We start from the raw sequence: 18,231 nt of genomic DNA, 5'->3' as shown, positions 1-18,231 counted from the left end.
GTACTGATAAGTATTTGCTGTGCAAACACTTACACACACTCGTACACGCATACGTACATGCGTGTGTGTATATATATATATATATATATATATATATATATATATATATATATATAGATAGATAGATAGATAGATAGATAGATAGATAGGTAGAGAGGTAGATAGATAGATAGATAGATAGATAGATAGATATGGCTATAGAATCAATACGGTAATAATAACAATTACCCAGAGCCTTGCGAGAGGAACCGAGGCGGAGACTGGACAATAACCCATCACCATCAGTGCCTATATTTTTACGTGGCGTTATGTCCAGTACAGTTGAAATGTACGAGTTGCCCGACACCTCCTGCTGATCCGGGAGATCCTAACACTGAGGAACTGAACAGCCCGATTGGAGAACAGGGACTCTACGTCACTGCCAGTGTGTTGAGAGGATGTTCTTGGAATTAGATGTCGTGTCCAGAAACCAGTGCGTTTTGGTTTGGTCAGTCAAGTCTCTGTTTTAAAAGTATAATTTGTCATTTACAGAGCCAGAAGGCTCTTGATCTGCAGAATCTTATTCATTGACGGTAAAAGTAAAAACTTTTCCCCTTTCAGAGGCGACGTTCGTGTCCAGTTCTTCGTCCCCCTCGACGACAGTGGAACCCTGTTTTCATGAAGCGTGTTTGTGCTTCAGAAAACAAGAGTTGGATGTTCCAGCGACGAAGCTCGTGTGAACCAGCAAGAAGGTTAGTGTTTCTTCCGCTTCTGTCGTCGGCTCTGTTCGCCAGTGGCAATACTCGTGTGTGTGTGTGTGTGTGTGTGTGTGTGTGTGTGTGTGTTCCTATGGTAATTCGCGTTCGGTACGTACCGCTGAAAGTGTACCTACCTGCTTAGCAACCAACATTTCACGAGAAACAGCTGACAGTCTGCGGTCTGCCATACCCACGTTTCACTAACATTTCACTGTACCAACACTCTAAAGTCTTTAGACATGGTGCATTTCATTGACATCAGAAAGTCTACGTGATTCACGATGCAGAATTGCGAACCCATTTGTCACATGTATGAAAATGCCAGGAGGACTTAGCAAGACGTAGTTCGTCAACACATCGACTAATCAATCGATAATTCCCTCCCACTCTTTCCTCACACAAGAGAAAGCCTGCGCATAGAAAAATCTGCTAACTCACAAACCTACATTTTTTTCATCGATACACTTCACCACCCACACCCACAATTTATCAACGCAACAGAATCGACCTGCCATCAGACACGTCACTGAGAGGACAAGAATCGCAGACTCAAATTTCACAGCCAAATTAACCCAGATTTCGCTCAGGCCTCAAGAAAAATAGACCAACATTACACTTACACATCAGAACGTGTACGAACCTAAGAGCACTCCCTTCACAAAATTACACACACACACACACACACACACACACACACACACACACACACACACACACACGGTAGACTTGTGGACTCACACCTCAAGGATATCACAAAAAGTCTACAGACTCTTTTTGTGTAAGGTGGCTGGAAAAATAACGGTAGTTAATAAAAACTCGTGATTGTTGACCGGAGGAGGGGCGAGTTTTTAAGAAGTTTAAAAATTGAGGAGAAGTTTGTTAAAGGATTCTTTCCGGGGGAGATTTTGTAAGTAGTGTAGAGAAGGTTAGAGAGACACGGAAGAAGGTTAATATTAGCAGGATGTCGTGCAACGTCCTGGAGCTGACGTGAGCTGCAGGGACTATGAGCCTTTTACCTTCACGCTCCATAATTAATATTATCGTCCATTTTTCATGGGATGTACGTACTCTGGTATATATATATATATATATATGTATATATATATATATATATATTTTCTTCATTTTTATTTTGCTTTGTCGCTGTCTCCCGCGTTAGCGAGGTAGCGCAAGTAAACAGACGAAAGAATGGCCCAACCCACCCACATACACATGTATATACATACATGTCTGCACACGCATATATACATACCTATACATCTCAATGTATACATATATATATACACACACACATATACATATATACACATGTACATAATTCATACTGTCTGCCTTTATTCATTCCCATCGCCACCTCGCCACACATGCAATAACAACCCCCTTCCCCATCATGTGTGCGAGGTAGCGTTAGGAAAAGACAACAAAGGCCCCATTCGTTCACACTCAGTCTCTAGCTGTCATGTAATAATGCACCGAAACCACAGATCCCTTTGCACATCCAGGCCCCACAGAACTTTCCATGGTTTATCCCAGACGCTTCATATGCCCTGGTTCAGTCCATTGACAGCACGTCGACCCCGGTATACCACATCGTTCCAATTCACTCTATTCCTTGCACGCATTTCACCCTCCTGCATGTTCAGGCCCCGATCACTCAAAATCTTTTTCACTCCATCTTTCCACCACCAATTTGGTCTCCCACTTCTCCTCGTTCTCTCCACCTCTGACACATATATCCTCTTGGTCAATCTTTCCTCACTCATTCTCTCCATGTATCCAAACCATTTCAAAACACCCTCTTCTGCCCTCTCAACCACAGTCTTTTTATTTCCACACATCTCTCTTACCCTATTATTACTTACTCGATCAAACCACCTCACACACCATATTGTCCTCAAACATCTCATTTCCAGCACATCCACCCTCCTCCGAACAACTCTATCCATAGCCCACGCCTCGCAACCATACAACATTGTTGGAACCACTGTTCCTTCAAAAATACCCATTTTTGCTTTCCGAGATAATGTTCTCGACTTCCACACATTCTTCAAGGCTCCCGGAATTTTCGCCCCCTCCCCCACCCTATGATTCACTTCCGCTTCCATGGTTCCATCCGCTGCCAAATCCACTCCCAGATATCTAAAACACTTCACTTCCTCCAGTTTTTCTCCATTCAAACCTACCTCCCAATTGACTTGACCCTCAACCTTACTGTACCAAATAACCTTGCTCTTATTCACATTTATTCTCAACTTTCTTCTTTCATACGCTTTACCAAACTCAGTCACTAGCTTCTGCAGTTTCTCACATGAATCAGCCACCAGCGCTGTATCATCAGCGAACAACAACTGACTCACTTCCCAAGCTCTCTCATCCACAACAGACTGCATACTTGCCCCTCTTTCCAAAACTCTTGCATTCACCTCCCTAACAGTCTCATCCATAAACAAATTAAACAACCATGGAGACATCACACACCCCTGCCGCAAACCTACATTCACTGAGAACCAATTACTTTCCTCTCTTCCTACATATACACATGCCTTACATCCTTGATAAAAACTTTTCACTGCTTCTAACAACTTGCCTCCCACACCATATATTCTTAATACCTTCCACAGAGCATCTCTATCAACTCTATCATATGCCTTCTCCAGATTCAAAAATGCTACATACAAATCCATTTGCTTTTTTAAGTATTTCTCACATACATTCTTCAAAGCAAACACCTGATCCACACATTCTCTACCACTTCTGAAACCACACAACTCTTCCCCAATCCGATGTTCTGTACATGCCTTCACCCTCTCAATCAATACCCTCCCATATAATTTCCCAGGAAAACTCAACAAACTTATACCTCTGTAATTTGAACACTTACTTTTATCCCCTTTGCCATTGTACAATGGCACTATGCAAGCATTCCGCCAATCCTCAGGCACCTCACCATGAATCATACATACATTAAATAGCTTTACCAACCGGTCAACAATACAGTCACCCCCTTTTTTAATAAATTCCACTGCAATTCCATCCAAACCCGCTGCCTTGCCGGCTTTCATCTTCCGCAAAGCTTTTACTACCTCTTCTCTGTTTACCAAGTAATTTTCCCTAACCCTCTCGCTTTGCACACCACCTCGACCAAAACACCCTATATCTGCCACTCTATCATCAAACACATTCAACAAACCTTCAAAATACTCACTCCATCTTCTCACATCACCACTACTTGTTATCACCTCCCCATTTGCCCCCTTCACTGAAGTTCCCATTTGTCCCCTTGGGGATGGGGAGAAAGAATACTTCCCACGCAAACACGGGAGACAGCGACAAAGCAAAATAATAATACAAATATATATATATATATATATATATATATATATATATATATATATATATATATATATATATATATTATATATATATATATATATATATATATATATATATATTGGAAAGGATCACAATTTTGCGCGTGATCAAGATATTCCTATGAGTCCACGGGGAAAATGAAACACGAAAAGTTCCCAAGTGCACTTTCGTGTAATAATCACATCATCAGGGGAGACACAAGAAAGAAATATAAGTCAGTTGATATACATCGAAGAGACGAAGCTAGGACGCCATTTGGTAAACATGCGATTTACATGTGCGTGTGTCTGTGTCTGTATCTGTGTGTGTGTGTGTGTGTGTGTTGTCTGTCTGTCTGTCACTGTGTTCGTTGGCCCGTCTCCTGGGGCTACCTTCCATCAAGCCACAACAGTAGACACACATCCGGCAACATTTGGCCCCGCGCTCAAAGCTTTATCCTCGGTGATACGTTCAATGCTGCCAGAATCCCCACGGTTGATCCTTCTAACTGTTAGTGTCTGTTGTTTATCTCGCCCGCTAAGCAGGACACTGTCTTAGCCTTAAGCCTGCAAGTCGTGCGTTTTTCTTATTAGGAAACTACAAGAAAATATCTCGTGTCTATATCAGCCTCAGCCGCCGTTCGCTCTGCCTGCATGCCAAGCACTACAAGCGTTCTTGAACATTCTTCCATTTTTTGTGTCTATGCCCGCTGGCGCTTGTCTGTCTGTCTGTCTGTGTCTTTGTGTTCGTGTAGCTATCTATGTCTGCAATAATGACAATGATGATGTTAATGATAATGATAATGACAATAATAATAATATGAATAATAATAATAATAATAATAATAATAATAATAATAATGTTAATGATAGTAATAGTAACAATAATGATAATAATAATAATGATAATAATAATAATAATAATAATAATAATAATAATAATAATAATAATGATAATAATGATACGTCCGTACATACATCATACAAACCTCCAACAGCCAGGATCGAACCCGGGACCCTGTGCAACAGGCGGTTCAATCCTGGCTGTTGGAGGTTTGTATGTTCTATGAAGGTGCGCGTTCATATGCACTTTATTCGTATACTTACATACATATATACATGTATAAAAAGTTTCTCCACAAATAACTGATGCTCCCAGCGATTGGGCCGGGCGCTACTCATATATCGCTTCCTGCGAAGTTAATTTACGAGTTCGTTACTGTTGTGGTGTCGAACTGCAACTTAGGGGAAGAGGGATCTCAGGCGGCAGGAAATGACGGTAGTGAATGTGATTGTGTTTGTGCGTCTTTTTATTTGTGTTTGTGTGTATTGGTGAGTATATGTAAGAAAAAGATAAGAATTCTCTTAGTATTATACTATATTACGTGTGTGTGTGTGTGTGTGTGTGTGTGTGTGTGGGGGGGGGGGGGGGGGCATATGGCAGCAGCGCCCTCACAACCCTGCCAACCTTAACATAAGGATCACGCGCCCATCGTTACTCACAGCTCCTGTTTACGGCCTCCATCTTCTCAATGTTTCTTTTTCGTCGTGAATCGCGTTTTTGTGTTGTAGGAGTCGCCCTGCCCCCTACATCCCTAACCAGTCTTGTTTGTCGTATATATAAATATATGGAAGTTGCTTGGTCCCTGGTAAACACACCTATTACCATAATACACACACACACACACATTATATATATATATATATATATATATATATATATAGAGAGAGAGAGAGAGAGAGAGAGAGAGAGAGAGAGAGAGAGAGAGAGAGAGAGAGAGAGTAAATGGGTGTATACTAGAGAGTCGGATCAAGCTACTTACAACCAACTACGAGTTCAATCATTTCCATTTTGATGCGGTTGATAACCTGCTCGTCTTGCATGCTCATTCATCCGGGTTCTTACCTTTTCTCGCCATTGTCTGTGTGGTAATTGAAGAGGATAAGGTTAAATGCGCTGATAACATAAGTTGCTGTCTATAATGATCGAGGTTAGAGCAGTAGTGTGATGAATGGAATCATGTAAGAACTGTTGATATATGCCATTACACATGAGGACGTGAGAGGTTAAACTCAGTAGTTCATAAACACACATTTTACCTCTGTATTTCCTTGTATCCCACTAACACCCCTAAAGTCATGTTGTTGTTGTTTGAGATTAAACCAACCTGCAACTCAGGAGGTATGGGCCCTGTGCTCTAGGGTGGCACGCCGGTGGTGGGGGACCTAAGCACTGGGCCTGAGAGGGGGTTGGGTTTGTTATCCCACCTAGCCCCCACGAGAACCAGGCTCCCTCTGTAAACCTGAAGTCAGCCTTTCAGTAATAGATACCTAATGTGCTTAATCATAGCGTCCACTCTGTCCAGGAAACCCCACGTTACGAACAACGCCAAATTTGCTTTCCAAAAGCTGCAGACAGCTTTTTTTTTGCGAGCCGTTATTTCATAGGTACAGAAGTCGTACTTGTTCCAAATTGAAGCACTGCTCACAAGTCTAGGATGGCTCTTCCTCCACCTCTTTCTTAGAGTAGAATGAAAATCCTGCCACTTTATTACCTCTCCAAATACCACCTCTCCCATCAACCGTCTCATTCCATCCCCATCGAGGTTGCTGCCCTTCGCCTATTCTGCACTTATCTTTTCGGCCGCTCCGAAGGCGAACTTCCTGCGTGTGTTCCAACCACCGGAACCTGGAGCCACGAGACGCGGCTGGTCCTTGCTTCCATTACCTTGTGTGTGAGACTAACCACATGAGGATTGGCCGTTATGCTACAGCCTTATATTTCCTCAAATAGAAAAGCTGTTTAGTTCCCTTCCTTCTTTTGTCTTTCCTTCTTTTTATAATCTTTCTGCTGTTAAGAATCTGTTCGACAAACACCTGAGGAGTTGTAATTAACCTCCTCTTGGTTCTTTTTCTCAAACTCTTTTGTTTTCTTTTCATTAGAGACGGTTGGGTGCCTTTGCCCTTTCATATATATATATATATATATATATATATATATATATATATATATATATATATATAAATTTTCTTTTTTTCATTTTGTTCTATTATACTTTCACGCTGTCTCCCGCGTTAGCGAGGTAGCGCAAGGAAATAGACGAAAGAATGGCCCAACCTACCCACATACACATGTATATACATACACGTCCACACACGCACATGTACATACCTATACATGTCAACGTATACATATATATACATACACAGACATATACATATATACATATGTACATAATTCATACTTGCTGCCTTATTCATTCCCGTCGCCACATGAAATGACAACACCCACCCCTCGCACGCGCGCGAGGTAGCGCTAGGAAAAGACAACAAAGGCCACATTCGTTCACACTCAGTCATGTCGACCCCGGTATACCACATCGTTCCAATTCACTCTATTCCTTGCACGCCTTTCACCCTCCTGCATGTTGAGGCCCCAATCGCTCAAAATCTTTTTCCCTCCATCCTTCCACCTCCAATTTGGTCTCCCATTTCTCCTCGTTCCCTCCACCTTTGACACATGTATCCTCTTTGTCAATCTTTCCTTACTCATTCTCACCATGTAACCAAACCATTTCAATACACCCTCTTCTGCTCTCTCAACCACACTCTTTTTGTTACAACACATCTCTCTTACCCTTTCATTACTTACTCGATCAAACCACCTCACACCACACATTGTCCTCAAACATCTCATTCCCAACACATCCACCCTCCTCCGCACAACCCTATCTATAGCCCACGCCTCGCAACCATATTACATTGCTGGAACCACTATTCCTTCAAACATACCCATTTTTTGCTTTCCGAGATAATGTTCTCGCCCTCCACACATTTTTCACCGCTCGCAGAATTTTCGCCCCCTCCCCAACCCTGTGACTCACTTCTGCTTCCATGGTTCCATCTGCTGCCAAATCCACTACCGGATATCTGTCTGTCTATCTATCTATCTATCTATCTATATATATATATATATATATATATATATATATATATATATATATATATATAATGTGTGTGTGTGGTGTGAAACAGGGAGGGCATGGTATTGGAATGTTAACAAAGCATAATCTATACTGAAGCAGGCAGTAAGAGTTTCTGTACTGATGACTTCATAAAACCTTTTTTCGTCATACATCCACGAGTAGAACATGTGTTCACGGCATAAGCAGGAGATGTGGATGACGTGCAGGGGACGTGTTTCTCGTGACCAACACGAAAGTGGTCACATGTACCCTGCATATCATGAATGCCCCGACCGAGAAGAAAATAAGGAATGAGAGAGTTCCTGGGTTGCTTGTTGTCCTGATTCGTGAAGATAGAAAAAGGCTATAGGGGAAATAGAAGGACAAAAGAAGGAAGAGAATCCCACAGCCACGATGTACCAGGGAAGATGATATCATAACGGTCAATCCTTGTGTGGTCAGTCTTCACACAGAATCCGTAGGATTAGTGGCCAGACACGTGCCACACGTCGAGGCAAATTAGGGCAGGGACACGCGCAGGCGCACCTCACAAGAAGTGAGGCCGAAATGATGCTCGTAGAACCGAGAGAAGACAGAAATGTCGCGGCGGACAGATAGGGATGGTCGGAGAGAGGTGATACCGAGAGAAACACTAGGAGAGAATGCTGGTGTTTCTACTCTGACTGATATGGAAATGTAGGAATAACCAACGTAGACATATGCGTAATATATATATATATATATATATATATATATATATATATATATATATATATATATATATATATAATCACAACAGACACGTGATTTTTAAACGCTGATAAAAAAAAAAAAACATGGAAAAGGAAACACGAGATCCTAAGCGCTTTCGTGTATTAACACATCATCAGAGGACAGTAAGTGTCCTCTGAAGATGGCTAATACACGAAAGCGCTCAGGATCTCGTGTTTTCTTGTTTTTAGGATATATATATATATATATATATATATATATATATATATATATATATATATATATATATATATATATATATATATATATATATATATATATCACCATGACTAGTTACACTTACGTCTTTTCGGAGCATCAAGCTGGATCTGGTCGAGATATGTAAACATGCAGATTGTTGCAGCAGACGTGTGGCTGACCTGCTGCTGTCAAAAAACTCTGAGAGATTGACGCGCGTTGTATCCAATGTCGGACACAATGTTGCTCTCAGATATGTAAGAGAGGATTTCAGAAACGCTCATGTGCAAAACTTCAGTTCTATTCTTGGACTTGACAGTTCCAGAGTTAAGCCAGGCCGTATGCCTTAAGATGTACCAAGAGTGGATGAGGAGCTGTTATCAGATAACCCCATGTACCCTTGTGCGATCCAGAAATCAGAGATTTGCATCAGCAGTCATTATCCAGAGATAAGCTGAAGTCATAAATCTTTACGTTCCAGGGAGATACGATAAAGTCAAGTGCATGCTTATCACATATCAGTGTGTGTTATATAGTGTTTCAGTTGCCATCATCTCACAAACAAGGGGAATTTTACGTGTCCTTGTACTCTAAGAGTTCAGTAATGAATGGTAGATGTGCTATCTAACTTGCAACACTCCGGGCGTGTGTGGAAGGGGAGGCTCGCTGGTGAGGTGATCAGGCAAGAGGGTTGTCGAGTTGAGCGTCAAGTGTCAAGTGCCCGGGAGGCATTACGTCAGGTGGCAAGGAAGTGAAAGCGTCTCGGCTCTCTCGAGTTGGCAGCTTGTCTTAGGACGGGTTTACACGGGAGAGTGTGGTCATCGATGTGTCAAAATGACCCGCTCTTGTTTTTTCATGCAGGCGTCTAGAGAGAGAGAGAGAGAGAGAGAACACTTAGAGCAGCATTGCACACAGTAAAGACAATCGTCAGGGTAATATTCACGTCGTGGAAAAAAAAAGATTAGTTATTAAGACCTAACCTTACCTTTCGACTAACCCTCATTAAGGATCTTACAGGCAGTTTGAGCTTGTTTGACCTGAAGAGAATTAATCATCTTGAACACCTGAAGAAGGTGTTCAAGAAATCTTTTATTCATGTTCAATTAGCGGTTATAAAAAGGAATTGTCGGCTTAGTTGGCCTCTGGCAGTCGATAGACCTAATACTAAATCAACCAACCATCCAGCCAAATGATCATAGTAGATAAGGAGTCCCATTTGTGGTAGATTTTTCTGCTGGTATGGTACACTAATACACGTCGGTACTCGGATGTATATTCTATCGAAAATGTCTGTTTGATTAGATGTTGCCATTTAACATCTCGGGGTTGCATGAATAACAGATGACTGAGGAGTTATTGATAGCGATCATATTTCAGTTGCATGAAATGTATACTTAGAAGGGTATCTTCTCCCATAACATTTTCCTATACATTTTGTGAACTTGTTAATTTATTTACTTCCATAGCAGGTCATATTCATACACATTTTGCGACTTTGTGAATTTGTGTCACTGATTTTCACTGCGTACGTACAAAATGCTAAATGTCGACTGATCAAGGTACGTGTCGTGCTTCAGTCATGGCCAACGCGATTTCTTTGGCTCTAATCTCGCTTGATTACTTAGCTCTTGTCATTGCATGATTTAGAGCACCAGTGTCAAAGTTAAGTCGAGGAGTGAGTGATGACCTGGAATACTGTTAAACCTTCTTATTTGCAATTGTTTCCTCATACGTACCTCTTGGCCGCTTGAGTGTGTGTGTGTGTGTGTGTGTGTGTGTGTGTGTGTGTGTGTGTGTGTTTGAAGTCCAGGTACGGCAAGAAAAAGTTAGTTGAATTTATAGCAATAACTTCAGTGTTTAATACGTGCCTGTGGACAAGTCTCAATGGTAAAGATAAATGTCACTTTAATTTCTGAGTGCCGTTGATAACCTTACATGTATTGGGTATATATATATATATATATATATATATATATATATATATATATATATATATATATATATATATATATATATGATATTGCAGTAGAATTTATTAAAAAAGGGGGTGACTGTATTGTTGACTGGTTGGTGAGGTTATTTAATGTATGTTGTCTCATGGTGAGGTGCCTGAGGATTGGCGGAATGCTTGCATAGTGCCATTGTACAAAGGCAAAGGGGATAAAAGTGAGCGCTCAAATTTCAGAGGTATAAGTTTGTTGAGTATTCCTGGGAAATTATATGGGAGGGTATTGATTGAGAGGGTGAAGGCATGTACAGAGCATCAGATTAGGGAAGAGCAGTGTGGTTTCAGAAGTGGTAGAGGATGTGTGGATTAGGTGTTTGCTTTGAAGAATGTATGTGAAAAATACTTAAAAAAGCAAATGGATTTGTATATGGCATTTATGGATCTGGAGAAGGCATATGATAGAGTTGATAGAGATGCTCTGTGGAAGGTATTAAGAATATATGGTGTGGGAGGCAAGTTGTTAGAAGCAGTGAAAAGTTTTTATCGAGGATGTGAGGCATGTGTACGTGTAGGAAGAGAGGAAAGTGATTGGTTCTCAGTGAGTGTAGGTTTGCGGCAGGGGTGTGTGATGTCTCCATGGTTGTTTAATTTGTTTATGGATGGGGTTGTTAAGGAGGTAAATGCAAGAGTTTTGGAAAGAGGGGCAAGTATGCAGTCTGTTGTGGATGAGAGAGCTTGGGAAGTGAGTCAGTTGTTGTTCGCTGATGATACAGCACTGGTGGCTGATTCGTGTGAGAAACTGCAGAAGCTGGTGACTGAGTTTGGTAAAGTGTGTGAAAGAAGAAAGTTGAGAGTAAATGTGAATAAGAGCAAGGTTATTAGGTACAGTAGGATTGAGGGACAAATCAGTTGGGAGGTAAGTTTGAATGGAGAAAAACTGGAGGAAGTGAAGTGTTTTAGATATCTGGGAGTGGATTTGGCAGCGGATGGAACCATGGTAGCGGAGGTAAATCATAGGGTGGGAGAGGGGGCGAAAGTTCTGGGAGCGTTGAAGATTGTGTGGAAGTCGAGAACATTATCTTGGAAAGCAAAAATAGGTATGTTTGAAGTGGTTCCGACAATGTTACGTGGTTGCGAGGCGTGGGCTATGGATAGAGTTGTGCGGAGGAGGTTGGATGTGCCGGAAATGAGATGTTTGAGGACAATGTGTGGTGTGAGATGGTTTGATCGAGTAAGTAATAATAGGGTAAGAGAGATGTGTGGAAATGAAAAAATTGTGGTTGAGAGAGCAGAAGATCGTGCTTTGAAATGGTTTGGTCACATGGAGAGAATGAGTGAGGAAAGATTGACCAAGAGGATATATGTGTCAAAGGTGGAGGGAACGAGGAGAAGTAGGAGACCAAATTGGTGGTGGAAAGATGGAGTGAAAAAGATTTTGAGTGATCGGGACCTGAACATGCAGGAGGGTGAAAGGCGTGCAAGGAATAGAGTGAATTGGAACGATGTGGTATACCGGGGTCGACGTGCTGTTAATGGATTGAACCAGGGCATGTGAAGCGTCTGGGGTAAACCATGGAAAGCTCTGTAGGGCCTGGATGTGGAAAGGGAGCTGTGGTTTCGGTGCATTATTACATGACAGCTAGAGACTGAGTGTGAACGAATGGAGCCTTTGTTGTCTTTTCCTAGCGCTACCTCGCGCACACTTGGGGGGAGGGGGTTGTTATTTCATGTGTGGCGAGGTGGCGATGGGAATGAATAAGGGCAGAAAGTATGAATTATGCACATACATATATAAGTATATGTCTGTATGTGTATATATATGTATACGTTGAGATGTATAGGTATGTATATTTGCGTGTGTGGACGTGTATGTATATACATGTGTATGTGGGTGGGTTGGGCCATTTCTTTTGTCTGTTTCCTTGCGCTACCTCGTTAACGCGGGAGACAGCGACAAAGCAAAAAATTAATATATATATATATATATATATATATATATATATATATATATATATATATATATATATATATATATATATATATATATATATATTCTTGTATTTTCTAGTACCAACTGCCTCAAATTTCTGTTTCGTGTGTTTGTATTCTATCTGTACGCCTGGATCTAACTCTTATGCATTCTTTGCCATCACACTGAGATGGAGCTTTTATTTTTTTTATTTAAAAGGGAATGATAGATCCTTAGCGAGACTGCGCAGGTTGAGGGGGGGCAGCAGAAACATCGTTAGACTTTACACGTTAAGGCAGAGGGCCGAGAGAGCCTTAATCAGAATGTGGAGGTCATGTAACTCACAACCATTTGCCTGCCCCTTTTTCCCCCTGTTTTCTCGTTTATCCATTCCCGAATTCCATTTCCCGCGCCCTGCTTGTTGCGTATGGTGATGAATGCTGCACACTTTATGTGTTCGTTGCATATGCTAACGTGGGCTATGCAATTTTTGGCTGCCAGCATTAAGTGGGTCCTTTAATGCATCCTGCATACGTATGTCTAGTTGATATGCTAACACCTGTAATGCCATTTACCTGTGGTCATGTATAATTCATATATACTGCAGCTTCGCCACGTCTTGCTATTGTCATACAATCTTCGTGAAGCATTGCGTCCTTGCCAATACGCTGGCCCCGTGAGACCTGCCCCAGCTTGACGCCCTCCACCTGAGTAGCCATCCACCTGCCACCCCAGCAGCCTGACACCCTCCACTAGAGTAGCTTGACTACACCCTAGTAGCCCTCCACCCCAGTAGCCCTCCCCCCTCCACCTCAGTAGCCAGACACCTTCCACCACAGTAGCAGCCTGACACCCTCCACTCCAGCAGCCTGACTTCTTCCACTATAGTAGCCTGACTTCTTCCACTATAGTAGCCTGACACCCTCCACCCCAGTAGCCTGACACCCTCCACTCCAGCAGCCTGACACCCTCCACTCCAGCAGCCTGACACCCTGCACCCCAGTAGCCTGACTTCTTCCACTATAGTAGCCTGACACCCTCCACCCCAGTAGCCTGACACCCTCCACTCCAGTAGCCTGACACCCTCCACCCCAGTAGCCTGACACCCTCCACCCCAGTAGCCTGACACCCTCCACCACAGTAGCCTGACACCCTCCACTCCAGCAGCCTGACACCCTGCACCCCAGTGGCCTGACTTCTTCCACTACAGTAGCCTGACACCCTCCACCCCAGTAGCCTGACACCCTCCACTCCAGTAGCCTGACACCCTCCACCCCAGTAGCCTGACACCCTCCACCCCAGTAGCCTGACACCCTCCACCACAGTAGCCTGACACCCTCCACCACAGTAGCCTGACACCTTCCACCCCATCAACCAACACCCTCCATCCTATGAACCAGCACCCTACACCCCAGCAACCAGCACCGTACACCCCAGCAATCAACACCCTCCACCCCAGCAACCAGAACCTTCCACCCCATCTACCAGCACCCTCCGCTCCAGTAACCAAAACCTTCCTCCCCAGCAACCAGCACCCTCCACCTCAGTAACTAGCACCCTGCACCTTAGCAACCAGCACCCTGCACCTTAGCAACCAGCACCCTGCACCTTAGCAACCAGCACCCTGCATCTCAGCAACCAGCACCCTCCATCTCAGTAACTAGCACCCTGCACCTCAGTAACTAGCACCCTGCACCTCAGCAACCAGCACCCTCCACCTCAGTAACTAGCACCTTCCACCTTAGCAGCCAGCACCCTCCACCTCAGTAACTAGCACCCTGCACCTTAGCAACCAGCACCCTCCACCTCAGTAACCCTCCAAATTAGCAACTAGCACCCTCCACCTTAGCAACCAGCACCTTCCACCCCAGCAACTGGCCTCCTGCACCCCAGCCACCATCACCCTCCACCTTAGCAGCCAGCACCCTCCACCCCGGTATCCTGACTCTATATACACCCCTCCTCCCACCCTAAACCCACCTCCCCTCACACAGGCCTCCAACACGTGGCTCCTGGTGTTCAACGGTTCATCCTTGGTCCCATCTGCCGTCCCTCCTACTATACCAGGCTGATCCCTGGAACTGTTAATGGCTGCCGTATGTCACCCACGCTAAGCTGCACGTCCTCTCAGCGTTAAGCTTATGTTCATCCATTCTGGTTATCAGCGTACTCGCGAAAATATCATGACTGCCTCAGCTTTGTTCCCATTGTTACCTTTGTATTCTCAGTGCCAGTTTGCTGAGCGCTACACCTCCCCTTATTACCATACGTGTGTGTGTGTGTTGTGTGTGTGTGTGTGTGTGTGTGTGTGTGTGCGTGTGTGTGTGTGTGTGTGTGTGTGTGTGTATGTGTGTGTTCATATATCTATGTGTGAATGTGTGTGTGTATTCGTATATCTGTGTGTGAATTCATATAGCTATGTGTGAATGTGTGTGTGTGTGTGTGTGTGTGTGTGTGTGTGTGTGTGTGTGTGTGTTCGTATATTTATGTGTGAATGTGTGTATGTATTTGTATATCTGTGTGTGATTTTTTTTGGGTGTATGAATTCATATATTTATGTGTGGATTGTGTGTGTGTGTGTGTGTGTACATATATTTATGTGGGAATGTGTGTGTGTGTGTGTGTGTGTACATATATTTATGTGTGAATGTGTGTGTGTATTTGTATATGTGTGTGATTTTTTTGCGTGTGTGTGAATTCACTTATGTGTGAATTGTTTGTGTATGTGTGTGTGTGTGTGTGTGTGTGTGTGTGTGTGTGTGTGTGTGTGTGTGTGTGTTTGTAATTCCCAATTTTACAGTATAAGGAAGAAATTTTACACTTGTGTCGTTCCATCTGTTCAACGTTTTTCCATCACTACTCAGCTTTTTAAACTTATCTGTGTTGTTAGCATTCATCATTTCCTCGCGTCACTTGTTTCAGTCAGCCGTCAACTTGCTAATGAATCTGTACTTCTTTACGTCCTTCCTGAGACGCTTTTTGCTATGCCATCTGACAGCTCTGCCACACACACACATACACACACACACACACACACACACACACACACACACACACACTCTAACAAAGGACTTGTGATCACTGTCGACGTCATATGATTTAGAAACTTAATAGCTATGAACAGGTCACTCCTTGATCGTTAGTGCTACATAACAGAAGAGTCAGTTAACTCTCCTCTTTATCTTCTACTCTTTGTTATCATCTATCCAGGTAAACGGATTAGGTCAGATCTTATCTCTTATGATAAGTTTTGTGTCCACCACTACTCTAGCAATATCAGGTCTTCTACTTTACATACATCGGTCCTCGACCTCTTGCGCTTCATCAGTATGCTAACAGTCTCTACAGATTGATATTCATTATTTTCAGCCTTGCGTTCGTATCTCTCAACGTTCTCGACCTTTCTGAGGTAGTGGTCGGGTTGTTTTGCTCACTTTGGCGTAATGTCATGTCTCGTTTGCCTTCTGACTCTGTTCCTTCCATCTCAGTCGTTCTCCTCTTGCCTTTTTTTCGCTGATGATTACCTCTGTGATTTCCTCCTTGTTCTCAAGTTGACTAGTCTGCTCCAGTTCCCCCTGGTTCCATAACTCCCTATTGAACCATAATCTAGAATTAACACTGGTCTTTCCCCTTATGTCTTCACTCGTGTTCCGGTCTCTATGTTTCTTGTAACTCAGAAATTGCGCCTGGCTTGTCCGTAGCCTCAAGGAGCCTATGAATCGGCATCTCTTCCTCGTACACTCACTCCACCTCCTTGGCCATATTATCGTTCTCCTGCAGTTCAAGAATCATAGGTGACTTAAGCTTGTCTGCCTCTCGTTTCACCACCTTTTTCTAGTCTTGGTGTTACTCACATATCGGCTGAGTCTTGCAGTAGTGCTTCACTCACCTCCAGGTCTCAGTATTTTTCTAAAACTTCCATTTTCGCCATCATGCCCTGAGCCTTAATGCTCTCCACTTTGTTTTAAGAAACCTTTCATCGAATAGACAGTGTAATTCCCTGATTGTTTTGTAACTAGCGATGTATATTACCCTCTCTCTGGCTTCATAAATTTACTATGTTCCTTTGTTTTCGATTTCTCAGGATCTCGCTTTCTCAGCTGTAATTAATCCCTGTGTTTCTGTCCATCATCCCCAGAATTTGCACCTTTTTACAGTTCTCGTGTGTGTGTGTGTGTGTGTGTGTGTGTGTGTGTGTGTGTGTGCATGTGTGTGTGTGTGTGTGTTTATATACGTATGTAATTGTAAAGAAAACGAATAAATCCTGCTGTTTGCAGTATACATGAGGCTTTACACTTTTCAGTAAAGTGATTTGGCTGGCTCATGTATCCATACTAATGCAGTAATGTTCATTCTTTATATCTTATATTTTCACATTATGGGCATCAGTTTTCGTAAACAGCTTTATTGGTAAATGTGCGCGTGTTGCCGCTTCTGTAATTTAAGTGAGGGGCTGGAGATAGTGTGTGTTCTGTCTGGAACAGAAGCGAAATGTTTGACATCACAGGCATGAAGATCACATTGGATGGTACAGCAGTCTGCTCACGTTAGGTTATGGAATCACTTGATAATGTTGATGAAGCAGAGGCTCACTTCTGTGCATTATGCTTCTCATTGTTGGAGACGGAAAGTATTACACTTGAACTGGATTTTTGGTCATCATCTAAGGCTGAATGCATATATATAGTGCAAGAGATTTGCACCGGAATCAGTTATTTCGATGAGGTGAAACTGGGAAATGGTTCTTGATTCCATACGTTGTTTGGAAAGTTGATTAAATGTTAGAGGTTAAGAATCGTCCTCATCTTTGGGAGGAACCATTACACTTTGGTTGAAGGTGTTGGAATATGTTCAGTTTCTTCAAACTCCATGTTGTCACTGTTTATGCCTGAAAAAGAGTGGGTATTTCCGGTTTCTTGCTCATTATATTCGTAAAGACATTTGCTGTAGAGCTACTTTTAGAAATCTGTCTATTTATCTATCTATCTATCTATCTATCTATATATCTATATATTGGAAAGGATCACAATTTTGCGCGTGATCAAGATATTCCTATGAGTCCACGGGGAAAATGAAACACGAAAAGTTCCCAAGTGCACTTTCGTGTAATAATCACATCATCAGGGGAGACACAAGAGAGAAATATAAGTCAGTTGATATACATCGAAGAGACGAAGCTAGGACGCCAAATGGCGTCCTAGCTTCGTCTGTCTTATTCGTGCTGTCTTATCGGCGAACAACAACTGACTGACTTCCCAGACCCTTTTTTTTTATTTCCAACAGACTGCATACT

The 18,231-nt window shown here is 42.7% G+C and overlaps 1 long non-coding RNA gene across 1 annotated transcript in view; it reads left to right on the top strand.

Moving 5' to 3' along the window:
• The first annotated feature begins 558 nt into the window (after window positions 1-558).
• Window positions 559-18,231, top strand: part of LOC139756586 (uncharacterized) — a 21,644-nt gene continuing 3,971 nt past the window's right edge. The window contains exon 1 of the long non-coding RNA XR_011714395.1: window positions 559-731. This is a non-coding gene — a long non-coding RNA (uncharacterized lncRNA). The remainder of the gene's footprint in view (window positions 732-18,231) is intronic.

Source organism: Panulirus ornatus, chromosome 2 (genome assembly GCF_036320965.1).
Source record: "Panulirus ornatus isolate Po-2019 chromosome 2, ASM3632096v1, whole genome shotgun sequence".
NCBI lineage: Eukaryota > Metazoa > Arthropoda > Malacostraca > Decapoda > Palinuridae > Panulirus > Panulirus ornatus.
Note: the sequence above shows the minus strand (reverse complement) of the source record. Positions and strands in the feature narration are given on the sequence as shown.